The sequence below is a fragment of the Euprymna scolopes genome, chromosome 2 (genome assembly GCF_053919585.1).
Source record: "Euprymna scolopes isolate OS-2025 chromosome 2, ASM5391958v1, whole genome shotgun sequence".
Classification (NCBI taxonomy): domain Eukaryota; kingdom Metazoa; phylum Mollusca; class Cephalopoda; order Sepiida; family Sepiolidae; genus Euprymna; species Euprymna scolopes.
The window spans coordinates 39474621-39499536 of record NC_136483.1 but is presented as its reverse complement, the minus strand read 5'-3'; the positions used below and the strand labels follow the sequence as shown (position 1 = coordinate 39499536).

The 24916-nt window shown below is 33.2% G+C and overlaps 1 protein-coding gene across 1 annotated transcript in view; it reads right to left on the bottom strand.

Annotated features, from left to right (window-relative positions):
* The window catches only part of LOC145291284 (protein Wnt-4-like), a 406175-nt gene that overhangs the window by 94259 nt on the left and 287000 nt on the right, over window positions 1-24916 (bottom strand). The window lies entirely within an intron of this gene.

Sequence of the window (24916 nt, the reverse complement as noted above, 5' to 3'; positions counted from 1 at the left end):
ACTGAGCCACAGCAACGGGTGACCAAGTGCAGCTAATATATATATATATATATATATATATATATATATATATATATATATATATATATATATATATATATATATATATATATTAGTGATGGGACGATCCCAAAATTTTTCCCAATTATGATACAATTCTGGTCTAAATTCCAAATTCCGATACACTTACTGATTCTGATTCTTTTTAAATTTCTAAATATTTAATTGGATATTTGTTTTTTATTTCTTTGTTTTTTTTTTAATTACTGTAAAACCTACATGTTATGTCTGCATATATTTTAGCAAATATAAAAAAATAGACTTGGTTGATGGCGTATATTACATTAATAGATCTTTTTAAATATTTTTCTCAAATATTTTCGTTGTAATTGATTGAAAATGGTGAAAGAACTAAAAACTTATTTCTTTTTTAAAACAAAGGCGATATGTGCTTGTTGTTAGCTGATAAAATGCTATTTGAATGCTTTCCACAAACCATTGAAAATACTTAACGATTGGGATGCAAAATAAGATGGCGCAGAAATAAAAAAGTTAACATGTTAAAAATGAGTTTTTAAATAACATGGTTACTATTGAGGAAAATATTCTTTATCTGAGAAGAACGGAATTGAGATGTATTGTTAACTATTCTGTTTATGATCTCTACCAAAGTATGTTCATGTTTTTATCCTAAATTATAAAAATTTGGTTGGTTGTTGCTATTGTTAATACGACAAATATGTAGTAGATTGATTTGTTTTAATGCAAATAGAAATTATGCAGATCATAGAAATACCACTAATATAAAATTTGCAGGTTAACACATGGATTGTTCTAGGTGATTTTCCTTTTGTTTTTTGATGATTATATGTTAGCACCTTGAAAAACTTGGCAGAAATGAAAAAGCAACAATAATTTTAGAATTTAGACAGGCAGTTAAATTTCGTATATAAAGTTAATGTAAAATGATCATTATTTCTTGAAAATTCTAACTTTGTAGGGATGTTCACAAATTTTTAACACTAACCCAAAGTCCAATTGGCATGGTTGTAACTTCTCCTAAAGACGCACAGAATTTATCTCTTTGAGAATACTAATACGTTTTTGATTAACTGCTCTAAAATGCTACAACGTCTCTGAAATGAAACACATTTTACGTTAAATTAATATGTGACGCAAATTCTCCCTCCTAAATTCTTAAATAATTGACTTTTTTGTTTTAGTTCCCACGATGTTTTTCAGGATGTTAACATATAATCGGCTAAAAGGGTAGAATCTCGTTTTTAGTTTGGAGGGGTGATTTACCTGAGGGTGTTAATTTACAATAAATAAATAAATAAATAAATAAATAAATAATAATAATAATAATAATAATAATAATAATAATAATAATAATTTCGTGTATAGTAAAAATGAATTTATTTCATTTTTACAAAGATTCATTAAAATGTAAGTTTAAATATGAAAAATAATTGGAAAAATGCTAGTAATAAATTTTTAATTCATAAAACACAATTTAAATGCATTTAGAATAATATTTAAAAATAAACCTACATTTGGCAAATTTTCAGTCTTTCACGTCGGTCTAGTTAGTGGAACATTTATGTGACAAATAAACTACCCAAAGGTTTCAATAAACCAAGAATCATTTTTCATTTGTAGTCTCGATTTTATGGCTTTCACCTCAAACAATCTTAAATTAGTTTTACAATCTGTATACAGACGTGTGATGGGAGGTGAATCTGCTTTCAAGCTGGAAACAGTGGATTACTTTGAATTCCTAAGTCTAAGTGTAATTGTGAAAATTCACAAATTGCTTTATACCTCATTCAATTCAAAAGTCAACCTGTTCTTATATGTTTCACCCCCCCCCCCTTATAATATTTGCAAATGCTAGATGAGGGATCGGACAAAAGTCTGCCGGACAAAACCCAACTAGACAAAAGTTGAGAGCAAAAATAAATAGTTAAAAACATAAAAAAAAACACTCTTTTTATTCTAGTTTCATTTTATTATCAATAATGTTTGATAGTATTTTTCTTGACAAAATTATTCTATTGCACTTAAAAATTTTTTTTTTCGAATATTATAAATAAATTGCATTTTTTAAAAGTGTAGTTAGCGAATTTACGTAAAGTTTCAATTTTTGTTTTGTTTATTTTACGAAAATAAAATACATTTACATCGTATTTTTATGTTATTATGATCTATAGATTTTAATCTTACTAATTGTAAGAAAACAACAACAAAAAACGTAAGTATTTACCAGTAACATCAGCAAAGGAAACTTAAGTTGTTAAAAAATGCAAAGAATCGTTTTTGAAATCGGAAATTAGGCCTATTTTTTCCGCTTCCGATACTGATTTTGATACTCCCAAAATTCCGATTTTTTCGATTCTCGATACCGATTCCGATTAATCGTCCTAACACTAATATATATGCATTTATATAATGTATATTAATAGAAATAAAAATATTAATATAAAAGGAAATAAATAAAAATAGACTTTACCACACGCCTTCTTTATCGGTCCCTCCCTCACAGACAACTTAAGTCTAACAAACTGACCAAATAAAATTAAACACATTAATAAATTATTTATATAAAAGCAACAGAAAAATGTCTGCCAAAAAACAAAATCATTTGACTATATAATACAAAATTTACCAACTGAAACTGAAAAAAATACTTGGCAGATCGAGAAGGTCCAGCAAAAAAATAAAGAAAAAAGAAAACTCTGTTGTATTTAACTAAACTTGCCTTGATAACCTCTTGCTGTTAATATATATATATATATATATATATATATATATATATATATATATATATATATATATATATATATATATATATATTTTATTCCATAAAAATAATTGAATTCATTCAATAAGTATCACTAACAAAAAGAAACAAACACTATATATATATATATATAGTGTTTGTTTTTGTTAGTGATACTTATTGAATGAATTTAATTATTTTTTTTCATTTTTTTATTCAATAAGTATCACTAACAAGAACAAACAAACAAACACTATATATATATATATATATATATATATATATATATATATATATATATATATAGTGTTTGTTTGTTTTTGTTAGTGATACTTATTGAATGAATTCCATTATTTTTATGGAAGCGCATTTTTACCTAAATGCGAGTTGGGAATAATTTTCCCTTTGACCAGTTTGATACCCCCAAATGAGGAGCGGCATATGTATTATTTTAAAAATATAATTATCCACTGACACGTTTTTCGTCGTCTACGCCTCATCAGAGTGGCTGAATCTAGTATATATATATATATATATATATATATATATATATATATATATATATATATATATATATAATGTCTGTTTTTCGTGTATATGTGTATCTATTGTTTTCAAGAACTGTTCACACTTTTTTTAGTCGTATTCATATTGCCATTTTGACGTAAGACCAGGTTTAGAGGAGATGTGCAACATTCACATTACATTTAAACTTCTACATATCATTACAGTTAGGAAAACAGATAACACGGAAGGAATTCCAAGTATACTAATCCGAGGGAAGAAGCTATTAGATAAAAGTGCTACAGTGAAGGGGTGGAACGTTGTTGCTAAACGGATTTATTGGGGGCATATGCGTCGAAGGAGTACAAGGGCGATGAGTTCATCAGAGCAAATTCTATTAAAATACTTGTAAAAAAGGCACAGAGATGCAACATTGAAAGCTTGATTATAAAAAAGTTCCCACAGAAAATCTTTCCAATAAATAATAAAAAAAAGACATTACGATTTATACCTGCTTTCTAAAACGATCTGCGCAACAGAATATTTATTCATTATTATTTTTTCAACCATTTGAGTCTTTATGATTTTCCATCGACTATTTACACCCTGAAAAAGAAATAATATTTTTAGTTACTGCTTCAACATAATTTTCAAAGATTTCTTTTTACTAAGATGTAACCATTAATCAAGGCTCAAAGGCCGCTCGAGGATAAAGGGTAAGATTATTTACTGGAAAACGGGCGAGAATCTAAACATTATTTATTCAAAAATATCAATTTGTAGCTGATAATAAAAGTATTCGGTTGAAACGAAAGTTTTGCTCGTATTATAAAAGCCTCATAATATTTTAGTTGTACTACCCTAACCCTAATCCTAACCCTCGGTCAGATGTCAGGGGGATTCTCCGAGACTATGTCAGTTTTTATTTATGTCACCATTCGGATTATCTCTTTTTAATTGAGTTGAATATTCCTCTCACAGTAGAAAACAAATTTTTCTATAACTTTATCCTCGTGGGAAGGCAAATAAATCGGGATCAACAGACTGAAAACCTAAGTTTGAACTTAGCTAATTCCAGAGAAACGCTTCCATCAAACTCGTACTTGACCCTGTGTTTAACATTCTTCAAAGGAGTTAAATAAAATAAAACAATAAGAACATACAAGTATCAAATTTATTTAATCTTTCATGTAGACGCCATTTTTCTCTTTCCGTCTGCTTTTCGTACGATTGCTTGGAGTTTGAACTGAGAATGGAAATTAACTCTGTAAAATGAAAAAAGATAAAACTCTGATGGCTTGAAATATGGAGAATAGGCTGGGTGATGTATACTTTTCCAAGAATATTTTCCTATGAGATTTTTTTATGTTATGTGAAACCTCGCTTTATCTTTATGATGGATGACTATAGATTTATTTCAAGAAGGCATAATTTTCGCAGATAATTTTCCTTTTTAAGTTTCACAATGAATTTTATGACTTTAGGTTTGATGGTAGAAAGAAGTCCGGGTGATCACACTAACGATTAAATAAATATCACATTGTGGGTATATTCAATATATTTAATAATATTTAGAAAACGAACAGAAATTTTGTTACAAACTGATAGTTTATGTGAGTGCATCTTATGTCCATAAACATTTCAACAAGGTGGCATTATACCAAAACGGACTAGTCTCAGATAGTTTGGACATTTTTGTTTTGGACAAAATCTTTTGCAAGCACCCATCATTAGAGTCTACGAAATGTATTTGCATCATTTTGCCGCCTTCCTTATTTTCTTAGGCCTTTTTGCCTACTATTTCTTGTACCATTTTTTGTCTTTTTCGTCTATTATTTTCTTTCTCGTTTTTATTTTTTTTATTTTTTTTTTATTTATTATTATTATTATTATTATTATTATTATTATTATTATTATTATTATTATTATTATTATTGCTCTCTCTTTTTTTCTGTCGAGTTTTTTCATATTTTCTTGTATAATTTTCTCCTCTTTTATTCTACTAGTTTAGAGATATAAAATAGTAGAATGTTATTTTTCTCTTTCTTCTACCATTTTTTCTCTCTTTTTTCTTTTTCTTTCTGACATTTTATTCTTCTCTTTTTCTTCTAAAATTTTTTGCTCCTTTTTCTCTCTCACCATTTTCTCCCCCCCTCCCATTTTCCATTTTCTTTCATATTCTTTCAATATTTTAATCCTCTTTTTTCTCTTTTCTTTAGTTTTGTATCGACTTGCTCCGGTTTTCGTCCATTATTTATATCCACTTTTTTGCTCTTACCATTTTCTCTTTTATTTTTTATTTCTTACCTTTCCATCATTTTTATTTTATTTTGCTACCACGATTTCTTTTTCCATCTCCAATTTTTCCTTCTTTTATTTTACTCTTCTATGACGTTTTTTTCTTTTTTTTTCCATATTTTATTTTTGCCGTACGTTTTTTTTTTCAATTCTACCATATTCCTCTTTTTACCGTTTTCTGCTTTTCTTCCATTGTTTTTATCTACTTTTCCTTTTCTTTCACGTTTTAATATTTCATTTTTCACCTTCCTAATTTTTCTTTGTTATTAGAAAATTAAAAAAACAAAATTTCCATCTTCAATTTTTTTCTTTTTCTTCCATTTTATTTTTCACCTTCTTTTCTACAGTTTTTTTCTATTTTTATCTTCGAACACTTTTTATTTATCGTTACATTTTTTTTCTTTTTACATTTTTCTTTTTTTTTTTTTTACATTTTTCTTTTTGTCTTTTTACATTTTTCTTTTTGTCTTTTTACATTTTTCTTTTTGTCTTTTTACATTTTCCTTTTTTTCTTTTTACATTTTTCTATTTACATTTTTCTTTTTTTCTTTTCTTCTATTATTTTCGCTATCTTTTTATCTTCTTTATTTTTCTCTTGTTTCTTTCATTTTCTTTTCTCTTTCTCTTCCCAACCATTTCTTTTTTTACCGATCTTTCTTTGCTTTCCTTTTATTATTTTTACCCCCTTTTTTTCTCTTCTCTTTTCTTCTAGAATATTTAAACGCATTTACTTGACGCTTTTACTTCCATGAATCCCCTTTCTATTATTTTCAGTCGGGTTTCATCGTTATTTTCTGTTTTTTTTTTTCTGTTGTACATATATTTTGTTTAGACTTTCAATATTTTAAAACCTAATTTTCTTCCGCTGTTTATTCGCCAATTTCTTCCTTTTCCTCGCCCTCCTCTCTCTCTCTCTCTCTCTCTCTCTCTCTCTCTCTCTCTCTCTCTCTCTCTCTAAAAACATTTCCTTCATCTTGAGCCAGCAGCCGGATTTCCCACCAACATCTCCAAGAAGCCGGCTGTGCTGCTTCCTACCTTCAACCCCTCCAGCTCATACCCCACCCCCACGGCAGACAAGTGTGTGGCAAATTTTGTATCAATTCCAAGCGTAAGCAAACAAACAACCGCTGAAAACAGTGATACTCGCAACGTCACCCCCATCTTTACTTCCCAGTTTCGTCTAACCCAGCCTTCGCCGCTTCACCACCACACGCGCACACCGCTCTCACTGCCCTCCTCTATCGCATTCCCTATCTCTCTATACGTCTCCTTGTTCTACATACATACCCGACCCCCCTCACTCTCCCCTTCTTCTCTCTCAAAAGACGTTTGATCCAACCTTAGCTTAAAAATCCCGAACACACCCGCATATTCGTATGCACACTTCTGTACTTCAGCGCGAATATTAAAATGGATTTTTTTGCTTAGTGTGTTTCTATTTACTTGTCTACCCATGAAGACAAAATGACACACTTTTAATGTTGTCATAGGTTTTTAGTTCACATCCACTACAAAAATTTAGACACTAGGGTCGGAAAGTGGGATTGATAAGTCAGCACCCCGAAGACGGGCACTCTGACCTGCAAAAAGTGCCTGTACAGTCCCGTTGGCATTCCCAAGTAATGGCGCCCAAGGTGATTAGCAATAAACTAACCCTTGCGCAACATCAACAGGGATCAGATCATTACTGGAATGGTCTAATCTCTGTTGATTTTGCGGGGGGGGGGCTGAGGATAAAAATCTCTAAGCGAGTTTAATGTTGTGAAAATTCAGGTTCCCAAACTAGGGGCGTTCTAAATGGTAACAAAAATACCTGTATAGTCTTGTTAGCATTGTACGACGAATGAGGCTGTCTCAAGCGACAGATAATAGTTCTCTCCACTTTTAGAGGGGGTAATGCCTGTGATGATGACATCATGAGATAAAAAAAAATACTAAACTTTATTCTCGCTCAAAGTCCGAATAAAAATCTGGTTGATCTTCATATTCGTGAGTCTTTTCCTAGTTCACAAGTATTCTATTAAAATAGTTTCAGTAATATACAAATTAAAAATTAAGAATTTCTTTGTAATGTAATTACTCTATCTGATCCACGTTTATTAGCATATCTTTATGGAAACGGATGTTACTTTTAAGATATTGAAATAGTTGCCACGAACCACACAATGGATTTGCACAAGAAACTTCCACAATTATTACCCTGGCGCTGCCAAATAAAAGAAAAAAACATTTCTTCTATTGGATACGTTATAATTTTTTAATTAATTTTATTTTTAGCTATTTGAAAAAATATATAATTATACCATTTGATTAAATATAAAAACATTTTCACTCTGTGTCAAATATTGTATAAACATATTTATTTTAGTAAAAACAATATTATAAACTTTTTTAAAAGAATATTTTCATTCAAACGACAAAAATATTGCGTCATTTGTAAGCAAAAATACTGATAATATTTAATAAAAATACAATTCTAAATTTTTAAACAAATTTTATTTTTAAATTTTTTATGTGTTGACCTAAAATAAACCGGTGACAGATTTCACCCCTGCATGTTTTTTTTTTTTATTTCAATCTAATTCTTAACGGGAAATCAGGAAGGTTGAGTAAAATTTTCTTTATCTATAATAACATTTGAAATGCTGGAAAGATAATTGTCGTATAATTTTATTTATTTCTAAATTTATTATTACATACTTTTTCTTTTAAAGTGTTATCTCTTCTATATTATACAGACAAATTCCTTTTACGGCAATACCCTAAATCTCTAGTTTTGCATATGAATGACAAAATATCTGATATTTCCCCAAAACCTCTGGCTTTGATGGAGGGGAGACTAAAACTTGCTGGTATGATTTCACATGATCTTAAATAACAGCAAGTGGAGACTTGATTCCTAGTATTTCTCATATATTTTATCGCCCCTCGTTTGGAAATAGGGTACGAATGTGAATATCTCCAGTATTAAATAATCCTTATATACTGAAATTTACTTTATGCCTGAAAACCAAAGAGGAGAGGTATAACATATGAGAAATATTTGGAATCAAGTCTCCCCTTGCTGTTATTTCAAATTATTTGAAATCGTAGCAGCAAGTTTTAGTCTCCCCTCCATCAAGGCTAGATGTTTTGGGGAAATATCAGATATTTTGTAATTTATATGCAAAACAAGGAAAACAAATGACTATGATTGAAACCTCTTATGGTTGTAAAAAAATGTCATAAATAGGCTCTGGATGATGGATGATCCCCTTAATGTGTAACCTTAAGGGCAAATGTCACAGGGCCCACTACAAAATTCAGGTCATTGCCTTTCCAACGAGCCATTCATTTGTTAAATTCTGATCAATAGTCGCTGCGATTTGGAACTTATAAAATTGTCCAAAATGGTGGTATATCTATCGATATATCTATACTCGTAGCTAAATTGAATATTGAAATGCTTATATCTTTGGTTCAATGGGACAAAACTAAATAAAAATTTGTAAGCTTTTTGAAATAATAATATTTATTAATTATTATATTAATAATAATAATACTATTCTATGATTAAAATTTTATGACAATTGGTAAAGAAGAATCTATATTTTCAAACCAATAAAATATACCCAAATTTGCCTACATTTGTATATATAGTGTCTTACTTCAGTTTTGCTGCTTCGGTTGTCTTCCCTTTGGCCTTGTCAGGCCACTAACATATACTGATTGATCATTAGTTACCAAAACTAAAAGTAACTCAAGGATAAGGTACCATGAGATAGATAGATTGTCAGTTAGATGATTAAAAATATTTTGAGGAGATTGAAAGATGACAAATGGAAGAAAAAACAAAATATGATTACTTATGAGGAAAATATATAAAACGTATTTGTTGGCATGAAAAGGACCATGTTGCTGCGCAGAGGGAAGTAATAATTCCAATGTTTGTTTTTAAATTGCTTAAATTTCTTTATGTGATTTACAAATAAAAATGCAGCTAGAAATTTCTTTGATTTCTTTTGAAAACCATAAATAAAAATCCGTTGGAGGTGATTTTTATGGAAATACTCAACTTGATGAAATTCGTCGATTAAGACTTTTAAACCTACCGTTTCTTTTTTTTTTTTATATTTTAACTCTTATTCATCTCAAGCCATGTATATTGCGGCTTGGACGTAAAGAGCTACTATTTGGAACCATGCATACAGAGACATTATAGATGAGCTTTAATCTATGCCCCCACCACCTTGCCAATGTTTCACAAAAAAACAATCGTCTAGTCAAAAACACTACCAATAAATTCCCCCAACTCTTTATCTTTGCTTACACCTAAACGTGGATTCCATCAACAAAGCTTATTTCCTAGAACTGCCCGTCTGTGGAAATCTGTTTCGCTGATCTGTTTTCCAGCTGACTACAATATTCAAGTCCAACGTAAACAACTTCTTATTGAACCGTCTTCTTAAATAATCTGATTATACCATATTTCCACCACAAACGAATACTACATTATTGTCTCAATGATTACAATACACACATTAACCCGAATGGCCTCTGGGCCTTGATATGTGGTGACCTCTTTGTAAAAAAAAAAAAATTGGCAACAACCAGTTATAATATTCCCTTGCTTTGACAGATTAATTTTAAACAGTTTTGTACCCATTAAATTTCCACATTTAAAAGTCAAAATGCTATTATAAGCTTAAACTTGACAGATCACATACAAAATTATTTGCAACTTAAGCTTGAGAGACCAAAGAAAATACTACTGAAGACATAAATTTGTCGGATTCCAAAAAAATGCTATTTCAAACTTAAGCTTGACAGACTGGCGAAAAAAGTTATTTAAATTGCAAGCGTGACAGATCAAAAGAAAATGATATCGTAAACTTAAGCGTGACAGACGAAAACCGATATTTTAAAAATAAAGTTAGAAACGCTTGTGTTAATTAAGACTGAATTGTAACCACATATTCGATCATCTAGAATACAAAATATTAAGATTTATTGAAAGACAAAACTTAAGCGTGACTAACAAATACGCTTAGACTAACAAAATGAATGAACAGATTAAGAGAAAAGAAACTATCATTGTAAATTAAGTTGACAGTTAAGGGCGAAATAGAAAAATAAAGAGATACGATTACACGATTAAAAAAAATAGGGAAAATGGAAATTCGTCGGACTAGTTTGTAAAATATTACAATTTATTGCAAAAACAAAACTTAAACGTAATAGATTGACCATATTATAAAAAGCAGGCTTTTGTAAAGACACGACGACGAATTTGAAGATTTGAATTATTTTATGTATATCTACAAACTATTATTTTTTATTTACCGAGTAAGAGATTTGCATACCTTGACAATCCGCATGCGAAATCCGTACTGTAACCTCATTTTGAATAACGACGCCTGATACAATGTGAGATATACACAACCGTGTCAGACATGAGAGAAATCCGATATTCACTTCTTATTTAATATCTTTTCCATTTGTTTGGGATGTGAACTCGATGGTGAAATAAAATAGGAAAGAAATAGGGATAAAAGATAGGCGGTTGACAAAAAGAAAGAGGTGTCTATATAATAAACTTCCTATCAACACAAGTAAAGGCTATTCGATCGCCCTTAGGCAAGGTGTTCTCCTCGCATCAACCGCACATCATCCAATAACCCTACAGACATTTTTTCAACATTTTCTACCTTTTTTATTTAATTTTCTTATACCTTAAATTATGTCTAACAAAACTCTTGTTTTTATGATCTTAACTTACATCTGATCAAGGCGCTATGAGGAGTATGGAGTCACCTTTTAGTTTTCATTAGTCCCAGGACCACTCTCACCAGGGTTGATGCTATTGATCAAGGTATTATGCGGTATAAGGACTATGCTATCGACGGAATCGTCCAGGCATTTTTCGGAAAACACCGGAATGTGCCGATCGAAAATTTCGTGATTTGGCAAACGTTGGCCATTTTTTCAACAAAAATATATTATTTCTCTCAGTACGAAGCTAATTCAATGATGGAATGATTGAGAAATGAAAGCAAATACGATGAAAAATTAATCGAAAAATCAAAACCTATTCTTGAATAATTATTACCAAACTACTCTGTCAATTTTCAGTTTATAGACTCGAGATTTGACATAAGGGGTAGTGAGATTTGGAAATCTCTTTTTAATCGGTTTTCGATCAGAAATTTGGTTGTAAAAGTTCAAAGATTTGACCTTTGAAAACTCTACCAAACTCCTCCGCTAATTTTAGGTATAAACACTCGAAAATTTAGATGTAGGTTACTTCGACATGGATCAAACTTTTTAATTTGATTTGAGCCCAAAGCAATAAATGTTAATGGGTCAAAATTGGGAGCTTTTAATCAGTTTTTGGCCGAAGATTTGGCTGCCAAGTGGTCAAAGTTCAAAAGATTTGACCTTTGCAGTCTCTAGCAGACTATTCAGCCAATTTTAGGTCTAAACGTTTGAAATTTTACATAAAGGGTATTCAGACAAGCAGCCAGCTTTTTAATCAGTTTTTTGGGCGAAAATTTGGCTGCCAAGATGTCAAAGTTGAAAGAGTTTACCTTTGCAAATGCTACGAGACTCCTCCGCCAATTTTAGGTGTAAAAACTTGAAATTTCAGATATAGGTTTTCTGGACACGAGTCAAACTTCTTAATATATATAGTAATACACACACACAAACACACATACATATATATATATAATATATATATATATATATATATATATATATATATATATATATCCGTATATAATATTATGATTGCAGAAATTCTCCTCTAGACTAAAGTACCGTAGATTTGCAAGAACAGATATCAGATGTCTAGACTATTAGCCACTATCGTATGTAACGTTAGAACGTCATTTAGACACATCTAATCGTTTTAATAAAATCCTACATTTCTTCCTAGGAGAAACATTATCACAATCGCAACCATCTTTGGAGAAATTAGTTCTTATTTTTTCCTGTAAATATCAAGCCCCCCCTACCGTCCCCAGTCAAAATCGGAAGGAAATATACACACGATAAATATATTATGCTTGCACCCTTCGTAACTGGATCATAAACTTATAGACATGGCATAATCTTTTCCTTTTCCGATTCCAAAATAAAAAAAGTCTCCCTAGACTAATTCCGCTCATTCTGATTGGCTGAGCTCTGACCATTCCTATATTCCAGATAAACAGTATTCGCATGTACCAATTCATATTTGGCGTCGCATTATCACCTATTTAGCTTGTTGAGTACATTACTGCGTTCAATTTCTTACACTTTAAGGCGTCAGATTTTATTTTTCCCTCTTTTTCTTCCTCCCTATCTCTCTCTCTATTTTTTTTTCTTTAATCTTTTTCTCTCGCTCACTTTTTACATTTCTTTTTATGACAAAGAAAAAAACATTTCACGGTGATGCCGAAGAAAAAGCCGAAGAAAAAGCCGAAGAAAATGACAACAAACATTTATTTCTTCTTCTCTCTCTCTCTTTCTCTTTTCTCTCTCTGTCGCTCGCTTTGTACATTTGTACCAAAAATTAATTATATTTTTTAAACATAGTTATGTTTTTTTATGTACTTTATGTAAATATACTTTATTTAAAACTTGCGCAATCTATTACAATCGTCACCGATTTAAAAATAAATGTTTCCGTAATATGAACTACTGGATTCGCACTTATGTTGTTTTCATTTGATGTTTTTTAACATACGTGAAATATTCGCATTTTAAAACTGTTAAAGTATTTTATAGCTAACTATATTTATATTTATTTTTACACCCTCCTAATAATAAAAATATATAAAAATACGTAACCTTTTCTATCAATTGATTTTTTTTTATTTTTTAATCGCATATCTTTTAAAATAACTACATTTATTTACGTCAATATGTTATATATTTTGTCAAACTGTTTAGATATTTAAAAATATATATTTATTTACAGAAACATGAAAAGAAAACAATGAATATGCCACCGTTTTTTTTATACAGTTTTAGAAGTTTCAAAAACGTGAATGTGCAACAGAAAATAGTTTAGCAGTTTTAAAATGTGAATATTTCACATCTCTTTAAAAAAAACTTAAATTCAAACAACATAGTAATTACGAATCAAGTAGATTATATTACCGAAACATTTATTTTTTAAATCAGCGACGATCGTAATATATTACGTAGGTTTAAATAAAGTATATTTAAATAAAACATATTTTAATAAAGTACATGAAAAAAAGGACTTATATTTGGAAAATCAAAAAAACAAAAATATGTTTGAAAAATATATTAACAAAAAATATTTTCATATTTTGCCCAAATATATAAGTGGCAGTTGTGAAGAATAGCGGAAGTATTGTATCCATTTTGTGCTTCCATACCTCAATTGACAGACCTGTCGCCGTGTTTGAAAATTAAGGTCTGGTTTTATGCACTATTACCGATTTTTTTTACACCGATTGCCTACGCTACAGCTTTACTCTAAATTTTATTACATAGGGAAACAATTATTTGTTATATACTTGTGTTTTCATCAATTTTGAATTCTGTGTTGTATTTTATTTCATTTTCTTTTCTGGACTGATTCTCGAGATTGCTCACATGTAAACTTTTTTTTTTGGGGGGGGGGAGCTAAATTTCTATATTAGGTCCACCTCCAAAATTTTCAATAAAATATAAATAACGCAAAAGAAAACAGAGAAAACGCAGACTCCGAGACATTCCGTAGATATCAGTTGGACTCTGGGTGCGTGTGTGATACCGCATCAGAAAACGACTTTCAGAACGCTAACGCTCAACATCTTAGTCCTCTGCTGGGGCCTCTTTGTCGTAGGTTTACGTGAGTTCATCTCGATCTGTTCTGGACTACAACATGCCGCACACTGTTGCTAACTGTCAACTGTCACCAACTGTCGCAAACTCAAAACTCTCTGTAAACAGTCTCTAACTGTCATAAACAGTCACCAAATTCACTGCCTCATCTAGAACTATCCGTAAAATAATTCTAAATATATCGACTTTTATATCCGGCCTTTTGATCCAGTTACTACCACACCTTGATTAACTATTATATTTCAGAATGCTATTGTGTTCCTTGGTGAACCAGGTTTCTTGTTGTCTTTCTACTTACATTATTTCCTATACTTTTATTCTGCTGATCAACTTAAGTTCTCCTTTTGTCATAGTTTTTCGTTTTTATTTACTTCCTAACACTTTGGTAGGGAATACCGATATTAGCAGATCTCCATTTGAATTCGTATTGTACATAAGTGCACGGTATGTGCAATGTTGTCAGTTAGTTCCAAATAGATCCTCACTGAAATAAATACTGTGACAAATTATGGGAAAAAATGTTTCAGCTTTTTTGCTAAATTATAATAATCGGCAAGAAATGAATTAATACATTTAAACCCAAATGTTAGCAGAGTAAAATAAAAATGAAAAATACGTCTATAGATAGATAAAGGAATTGAGAGAGAAAGAGAATCATATAGATAGATAGATAGATAGATAGATAGATAGATCTTTATGTGACATATTTCATCCATGGATTCCATGGGTATTAACCGGTTTCCTTCGTTTTATGATTCAGAGTCAATGGCGCATTTTCGACAGGTAGCTTACAAATGTTCACACAGTAGAAGTTGGATGGGAAAGATAACTGAACTTAAAATTTCTTTATTCACTTTCTCTAAATAAAAAGGTCAGTAGTACTTGGTGAAGAGTAGTCTGAGATGTCGGAAATTTTTCTGTCTCTGTCTGTCCTTGTGGCCATGTCACTAGTAAGGGTGCTGGAGGTAAACGTTTTGTCTGGGCTGACGTTATCCGCCTGATAGTCAAGGACCCGAACCTTGGATTAACCACTAAGGAGGCTGTCCTATCAGCAGGCGCAAAGTACTGGGACTGCTGTATTGCCATTTGGTGAGTGGATCTGGACCATGCAGTATATCTGGTGGGGCCTCTCGATGCCATACTAGTGGGTAATTGCTACGGTTTTACCTTTTCGTGTACTACAAAAAAAATTTTTTTTCCTGTCTTTTTCTCTCTTACTTTCCCTCTCTGTACTGCTCTAACCAAGTATGCCGACCTATTCCACAAATCCCAAAACCTCAACATGAAATATCTCCAGAATAAAAACTCGAATAAACCTAGAACCCCATCTTCCAACGTAGACCCCTACTACCAGGTCTCCTTATCCAACATCAGGGGTCTACGTTCCAACCTTCCAGAGGTTGAAACCCAATTACAGGAGACGAAACCGAACATATTATTTCTAAGTGAAACTGGAATAGGGCCGACCACTTCCCTAGATGAGTTCATAATTAACGGATACTCTAACTTAATAGCTAAATCTAACCCCCAAGATCGCCATGGGCATGGAATATGTGCCTACATTAAGGATAGCTTCCAGTGTGGCAGGGATATCTCTAGAGAAGATCCCAATTTACCCTATATGTGCTTCAGGGTTGTACTTGCTAACACCACTGCATTTATATTTGCCCTCTATCGGCCCCACAACAGCGGAGTTACTATCTTTAAGAGCATATCTGAGAAAATAGACCACATACTGTCTGCACATCCCTCGGCTAACATCCACATCTGTGGTGACTTCAACGTCCATAACGTGGAATGGCTGACCCATTCAAATAAGACAGACGATGAGGGGAGGTTTTGTCATGATTTTGCCATTGCTTATGACCTCACTAAGATTGTTCGCGAACCCACCCATGTGCCAGATACACCCGGTCAATATGCAAGCCTCCTAGACCTTTTTCTCTCAACTTCCTCTGAGCTATGTTCATGTTCCGTTCATTCTCCTCTAAGATCCTCCGACCACTCCGTCGTATCAGTTAAGATAAAAACAAAATGTAATAAGTCCCCAGACGTACCCCTCCACCGTACTGTATACCGATACTCTATGGCTGACTGGGATAGCTTCCGTACATTAATATCTGATTTACCTCTGCACTCCATGTTTAAAAAGGAAGTGTCCTCTATAGTATCAGATTTGACCGAATGCTTAATTGTAGGCATAGACCAATTCATACCATCTAAAAAATTCCAACAAAAACCTAACAGCCAGCCATGGTTCTTCCCAGAATGTGCTGCTGCTATCGCGCACAGAAATCACTTTTTCCATAGCTACCAACGTAATAGATGCACTGAGATTAAAGCTGCTTTCAGGACTGCCAGCAACCACTGTAAAAGAGTAATAAAAAATGCAAGAGAGCTATATGCCCAGTCTGTTAAATCCAAGGTAGCTGATCAGCGGCTTGGTTCCCACCAGTTTTGGCAAATAATAAATAGGATCCTGAACAGAAGTGTGCGTTCTATCCCAACCATTATCAATGGACCAGAGGTCATCTCGTCAGCGTCAGACAAGGCCAAACTATTTGCAAAGAACTTTTCAGCTAATTCTACCCTATGTGACGAAGGCCATCAACTCCCCATATTTCCTCCTATAACACAGAACAAGCAAGGTAACATACAAATATCCGTGCATGAGGTCGCCAAGCTAATAAAGAACCTTGATTCCAGTAAAGCAACTGGCCCTGATGGCATCCCAATTATTGTGTTAAAAAAGCTTCAACCAGAACTTGCTCCCATACTTACGAAACTATTTAACCGCTGCCTTAAGGAGGTCTTTCCGACTCCCTGGAAGACCTCATCAGTTTGCCCTGTATTTAAGAATTCAGGTGATAAGTCATCTCCCTCTCAGTACAGACCAATAAGTCTCCTGTGTGTTATGAGTAAGTTGCTGAAATCCATATTAAATAGAGAAATAGTCAACCACCTCAGCAGGAACAACCTTCTTAGTGACACACAATATGGTTTCCGCTCTGCAAGATCTACCGCAGATGTGCTGACGGTTATATCCCACAGGATTAGTGAATCTCTTGACGAAGGCTTCCTTTCTAGGGCAATTGCTCTTGACATATAAAAGGCATTCGACAAGGTATGGCATAAGGGTCTACTTCGCAAGATTTCCAGCTACAGTATAACTGGAAATGTTTTCTCTATCATTAAATCATTTCTCTCTGATAGGCTCATAAGAGTAGTGGTCGATGGACAAAAATCGGAGGCCTGCAATATAAATGCTGGAGTCCCTCAGGGGTCAATCCTGGGCCCAACTCTTCCTGATCTACATCAATGACCTCCCTAAACACATACTTAAATCATTCGTTGACATCTATGCTGATGACACGACCATGTACGGCAACACATCAAAGGCTTTAAATTACAAAGTTCTCTCTGATTCTCTCTCCTCTGATCTCGAGCGCATGGTTCAGTGGGGGAAGATGTGGCTGGTTACCTTTAATGCATCCAAAACCAAACTCCTATCCTTACATTATCAACGCTCTGATCCCCGTCTGGCATCAATTGGGATGGATGGCTCTCGTCTGGGTGAGGCCCCGTGTTTTGACAAGCTTCTGGGTTTGACCTTTACTTCTGATCTGAAATGGAACACATACATCAAGTCTGTTGCCAAAGTCGCTGGAAAAATGGTGGGATCCGTCTACCGCTCCAGAAGATATCTCACTACTGATGCAATTCTCTATCTACATAAAAGCCTAGTACGTCCAAGGATTGAATACTGTTGCCATATCTGGGTAGGAGCTGCTAAAAACAGTATATCCTTCCTTGACAGAGTACAAAATAGACTTTGTGGCTTAGTGGGGGATGCCCTTTTCTCTACTCTGCAACCTCTCTCCCACAGAAGAGACGTTGCGAGCCTATCCTTGTTTTATCGTTATTTCCATGGCAGGTGCTCGTCTGAACTCCAATCTCTGGTCCCCCCTCGCAAATCTTTCACGAAAAACACCTGTCTAGCTGAATCCACTGTGAAAAATTTCCCCCACTATGTATCTGTGCCTTAATCAAAACGCGGATTCCATGAATAAAGCTTCTTTCTTAGAACTGCACGCCTGTGGAACTCTGTTCCGTCTGTCTGCTTCCCACCGGAATACAACTTAGATGTCTTCAAGTCCAACGTTAACAAATTCCTAATGAACCGCCCTCTTAAGTAAGCACTTCATCAAATCTCCACACTAACGTAATGTATTTGCAATAACCTTTACCCCTGCGTGGCTTCCGGCCCTTGATAAGTGGTGATCACTGTGTAAAAAAAAAAAAATTAATTCTGTAAATAGAATTAATGGGTAAAAAATAGATTTATTTATTCTAGACTTACTATCAGAAGTCTCGCCTCTAATTTATAGACAGCAACTAACCTAATTACCTGTTATCTTTTATCTAGTCACATGACCAACATTATCCAGTCAGAGGCTGCCCTGCAACCGAGCGATTCGTAGTAACGAATTTTGTGGCTTGTCTAACAATTATTCTAACTTTATATTACTTTTATAGTTACATTGAAGAAGGTTAATTAAGAAAGGTGCGTGTATGTGATATATATATATATATATATATATATATATATATATATATATATATATATATATATAAGGAGAGACAGAAGTATGGGAATGAGATGCGCGAGACAAAGTGAGGAAGAAGGAAAGAAAACGTGTTCAAAGAGAAAGAGGCAAAGTCACAAAGGGGCAGACAGTCAGAATAGTGTGAGAGAAGCGAGAGGTAAAGTGAAGAGGAGAGGGAAGAAAGGGAAAATAAAAATAGATAGTATAGTTGTCGTCTTTCAGTCTCAAGAGACAATGAATAAGCCTGTAAGAATGCCTGCGCGTGGAATTATGAAGCAAAGATTGCGCAATCTCACCCACATGTATCCTGAATCAGCACTACCTGATTCTAATGACAAAGGAAAGTGCAGGACAACTGGAAACAATGCTGATACAAACGGAGAACACATACGACACCTGGTATTTCTAAATAGTCACCTATTTTAGAAGTGATCAGATTCAATGTCGCTTAACTACTGTAATTTATATCTATTTATCTTCCTTTCTCTTTCTCTCCCTCTCGCTCCCTCTTTCTCTTTCTCTCCCTGCCTCCTCCTCTTTCTCTCTCTCTCTATATATATGAGCGAGAGAGAGAGAGAGAGAGAGAGGGGGGGGAGAGAGAGAGAGAGAAATAAAGTTTTTTTTTTACAGTTAAAGAGACATAAAAGAAAGAAAAAATACAATGAATATAATTGTTCAGATCAAACATGTCTTCTCCCTCCTCGTTCGTTTTTATTCTTTTGAAACAATCCAGATACGAAAACTATTAAAAAGGGCGGGAAGTTGCGGCAATTAATAGACGGCACTTCACTTTTACACATGCAACTCATCGTTCCTGTTGCAAAACCTTTTGCCCCTTCCAGTTTAAACTACTTGATCTTTCATGAAAAATAACTATCAGTGGGTTGGGAAGGAATGTCCGACAATAAAAAAGCCTGCCGAATTGCACTAAAAGATTTTGAGTAGCTGGGAACAGCGGCTGCCTGACAACGGATGACAAGAGACCATCAAACGGTTTTCACTCGGACTCAATAAAACGCTCATCGCCTCTATTGATGCCCCTCCTTTCCTCAGTGAACAGGAGCCGGGGGTCTTCCGTCTTCGTTAATAGCGCGCCGATAGACTATTCTCATCCTCTTAAAGTCCAATTGAGGATTGGCATAGAAACCAGTGGCAAAATCAACCATCAAACAAACACTTCAGCTCACTAGATGCCTGCTTCTCTGTATTACATTAAATTAAAAAAGTTGAACTTCAAATTAAAAACAAACTGAATTCAAATTACAGAAGTAGAACTTAACATTATGAGAGGTAACTTCGGTATTTTGCAGTATAGAAAAGGGGTAAAAACAAAACAAATCTGTAACAAAGAACAGTATACATTGCATCCTCCTGTAATCGAGGACAAAAAAGATACTTTATTTTGTTCTCAACCGGAAATACGCGAAATAAACACGAGGATTATAACTTTTATTATACATTTTCTACATGGTAAGAAATGAAAAAGAAATATCTAACTCAGTTATTGTCGATTGCAATTTTCATTTAAAAAAAAAAATTCGTAAATTTTCAACAATTTATTTATTTATTTATTTCGTCATTTATTTCTAAGCAAAGCGACACACAAAATATAGCACCCGTGTTCGCTCACATACTAATAAATCTACGCACAAAACCGGTAACTGTAGCAACCATTCGAAACTGCTGAGTTTAGATTTAAAAAAAAAATTGTAAACACCGTAAACAACAAATGCTATGAAGGTAATAAAAGGGAAAATGACTTCCTGTTAATAAATCGAACTGAAATAAATGAAATTTTAAAGAACTTAAAGAATAACTTTTGCATAAAAATGTCCAAGGAGAAAAAACAATAAAAGTGACTAGTCCGAATCAAATATTTATTTACCAGATTAATTGCTATCGATGAGATACGCCGAAATACGCCAGCACAATTTCATATACATACTTATATACCAGTGAACATGTCAGGCAGAGACATAAGTTTATTTGTACTAAATATGGCTTGATTGCAAAAAAGGACTATGCATATTATTGTTCTTTATTGAAAGAAGACCATACTTTTTATGTCTCAAAGTACCGAAGACCATCCAGAGGGAAGAAAGGAGGGTAATAATAAGTTTAGTGCAACGGTGAAATAGATAAAGTATGTGTGAAAGAAAATGATGTAAAGTGAGGAAAGAATGAAATCAGGATGGGTGAGTGCGTGTATCTGTCGTGAATGACTGCGGAAAAGTAACATACTAAAAGAAAACACAAAAAACAACGACTTATCACAATATAAACACGCGTGAATATATATATAGCAAAAGTAGCCGTCGTTGACTGGGTTCAAAAACAGCCTACATAAAATGGACTCTGATTTATGAAAGTATGATAGGTTATGAAAAGGAAGGGTTGTAAAGAGATAACTTCGAATTCGGGGTATCAAAACCAGAGCAAAATATGATGAAAGTAAAAATAAAATAGATAAACTCCATAATTTATTATACCATACCTGTTCACACTGAAACACTTATCACAATATTCTGTGGATCTATATTAAAAAAAACCTTGTTAAACTTTGTGACATATTTCCATTATATGGAGGTCAGGCGAGAACGAACACCCCATAATTTTATTATACCATATTTCTTCAAACTGAAACATAATTATCAAAGTATACTTACGCAGATAGATATGAAAAGTCTTTATTAAAGTTTGTGCCTATTTCCATTCTATGGAGGCCAGGCGCGAACGCAGACCCCACAATTTTATTATGCCATCCCTATTTAAGTTAAAACATACTTATCAAAGTATTATTATGTACATCTATATCAAAAACACTTGTAAACGTTTTTTTTTAATTTTTTATTTTCATACTTTGTGGACCAGGCGCGAACACAGACCCCACAATCTTTTTATGAACCACCGTTCTGCAGGATCAAACATACCAATTCCTGTGTCTCGATACATCTTCTATTATTATATGTAATCAGTTTTTTTAAATAGTCAACCATATAGGAGCCTATTCGTGACCACACACACGCACACACACACACATTCAGCTATATATATATATATATATATATATATATATATATATATATATATATATATATATATATATATATATAACACCATGCCGTGAGTGTGATATATTCTAGACTGATAAGGCCCAATGCCCCTTTAAGAAACGAATCTACGTATAGAATAAAACAAATCAAGATGGGAACACGTTGTACGCATGCTTGCGTATGATCTTACACAACATATCACAACTGTTGAACTAGATCATTACATGAAATTAGGACGTATTGACAGTTTAACGCGATCGTTTGTATGAGAGTGTAACTACTTTTGTCTGTGATATGGGGACGTTTCTTGAAGAACTGTTACGTTATGAGCACTGTACAATCAGCTCCCGGTTTTGAACTTTAGGCATATCCCTTCCTGACCTTTACGGAGTCCTCAGCCTTATAAACATATGTCGCTCAACCTGGATCAAATCTTACTGACGGAACACATTTTGCCATCAAGCTGTCTCCACCATGTTCTAATGTCACTTTTCCGATTCTACGAGTTTCCCCACAAGAACCATAAAAGTCAAGCACAAGCTTAGCCCGAATCTTAGGAGACTCCATTTCCCACAAAAAGGGTGTTTTACCATTGTGCTACAATAGAGCCCTTCCTTGTTTCAGAAACCAAATATAAAATCCCGCAACGATCTGGTTATTCAACATCTCCGATATCAGCACCCGAGAGATCCCCGTGAAACAAACATAAACAAAACACGACACAAAATAAATTTAATCGTCTCTCACATGCTTTTGCTCTCTATACCGGCACCTCATACTCCTCCTCCTCTCTTTTCATAATCTAATACTCTTTTCATAATCTAATACTCTCCCCTCATTAAAGGCTGTTATAACCACCTACCTATCTTCCTCATACACTTTTTTGCTTCACCTCCCCCTATCACATACACTATATTCATCTCTGAATTGCATTGAAAATAGTAAACCCTTCCTCATTGGATCGTCTTCGACGTTTTCTGTGAAAAAGACATTATTTTCTTTTGATAAAGTCCTTTTATACAGGAGGTGAAGGATGGTGACACAATCGAAATATCGGCTTAAGAGGCTTGTTCGTCTTCTAATTTCTATTAATTGCTTACAACTTTATTAATTATTTCATATACTAAACATATATATATAATTATTTCCACAACCAAACGATGTCGCAGCTCGCGAGGGCCATATATATATATATATATATATATATATATATATATATATATATATATATATATATATATATATATATATATATATAACTACATCATTTACTCACATAAAATTAATATACGAAAGTATAAATTTATGCGTAAACTTTAAGTATTTACTTCAAAAGTGCTCAATACGTAGGTCGGGCTAGTTAGTAAGTTATAAAATATATATGGCAATTAAGCAACACTGAATATTCCGCGTTTCATCCACTCTAGGACTCTTCAGGCTTATGCGCGAATTTTGTGGTTGTCTGTCGTTTTTATATGCCCACTTTTTATTGAGATATTAGTTAGCCAATCAGCTTTCTAGTATCCACCGCGCCCTTCCTATCAGCCAATGAACATGCACTTATCGGACAAAAGCCTATTTGACCTCTGGTTGACCTGTTCCTTTGTGTGTGCTCTATTTATCCTGGATGTCTAGTTTCTTGGCCTGTTTTAAATCTAGGTTAGGGTTTTTATGTTAGTTTATATATATATGTATATATATATGTACATATATATATATATATATGTGTGTGTGTGTGTGTGTGTGTGTGTGTGTGTGTGATAGTTTATGTATATTCATGTTTATTTAAATAAATACTGGGAACTCAAGGAAAGCGGACATTCGCCGGTAGTCGAATGGAAAATAATCACACAAGCTACCAGATGTAGAGACCTAGACGACCCATGTAGATTATGTCTTCATGAAAAATTTGATATCCTGTACTTTAAAGAGCCTCAACATCTATTAATCTGTTGAAGAGAAATAGCGAACAACTGTGTTCACAAGATAAAATTTACTCTAGGATAGCGATACAAAACAATTTTAAAACTAACAAAAACAATAGAAAATACACACATAAATAAATTAAATAAACATGAATATACATAAACTATCACACATATATGTATGTGTGTATGTATATATATATATATATATATATATATATATATATATATATATAGCTTGTTGAGGTCATTTCTTTATCACTTATCCCACTTATTAAGGAGGCCACTCTAGGATAAGGGTAAAAGAGTGTACAGTAGTCAATGGGATATTACCATAGTAATCTTTAGTAGAGAAAATGTGTTAAATTCGATTACTTAAGTGTTCATTAAGAATTTGCTTACGCCAGTCAGTTTAATTTGTAGTCAGCTGGAAAACAGGGAAACGGAAGAGAGTTCAAACGACGTGCAGTTCTAAGAAAGAAGCTTTGTTCATGGAATCTACGTTTAGGTTTAGGCCCAGATAACGAGTGGAGTAAATTATTTACAGTAGTTTCAGTTAGACGAGTGTTTTTTATGAAAGTTTGGCGAGAAGGAACCATAGATTACAGCTCAGGCGAGCACTTGCCATGAAAATAACGAAAAAGCACAGACAGGCTCGCAACGTCTCTTCTGCGGGAAAGGGGTTACAGAAAAGAGAAAAGGGCATCCCCCACTAGACTACAAAGTCTATTTTGAACTCTGTCATGGAAGATAAAGTGCTTCTAGCAGCTCCTGCCTAGATGTGGTAACAATACTCCATCCTTAAACGTACATGACTTTTATATAGAAAGAGAATAGCATCAGCAGTGAGGTATTTAATGGAGCGGTAGAAGAATCCCACTATTTTCTCAGCGACCTTGGCAACTGATTTGATGTACGTGTTCCAGT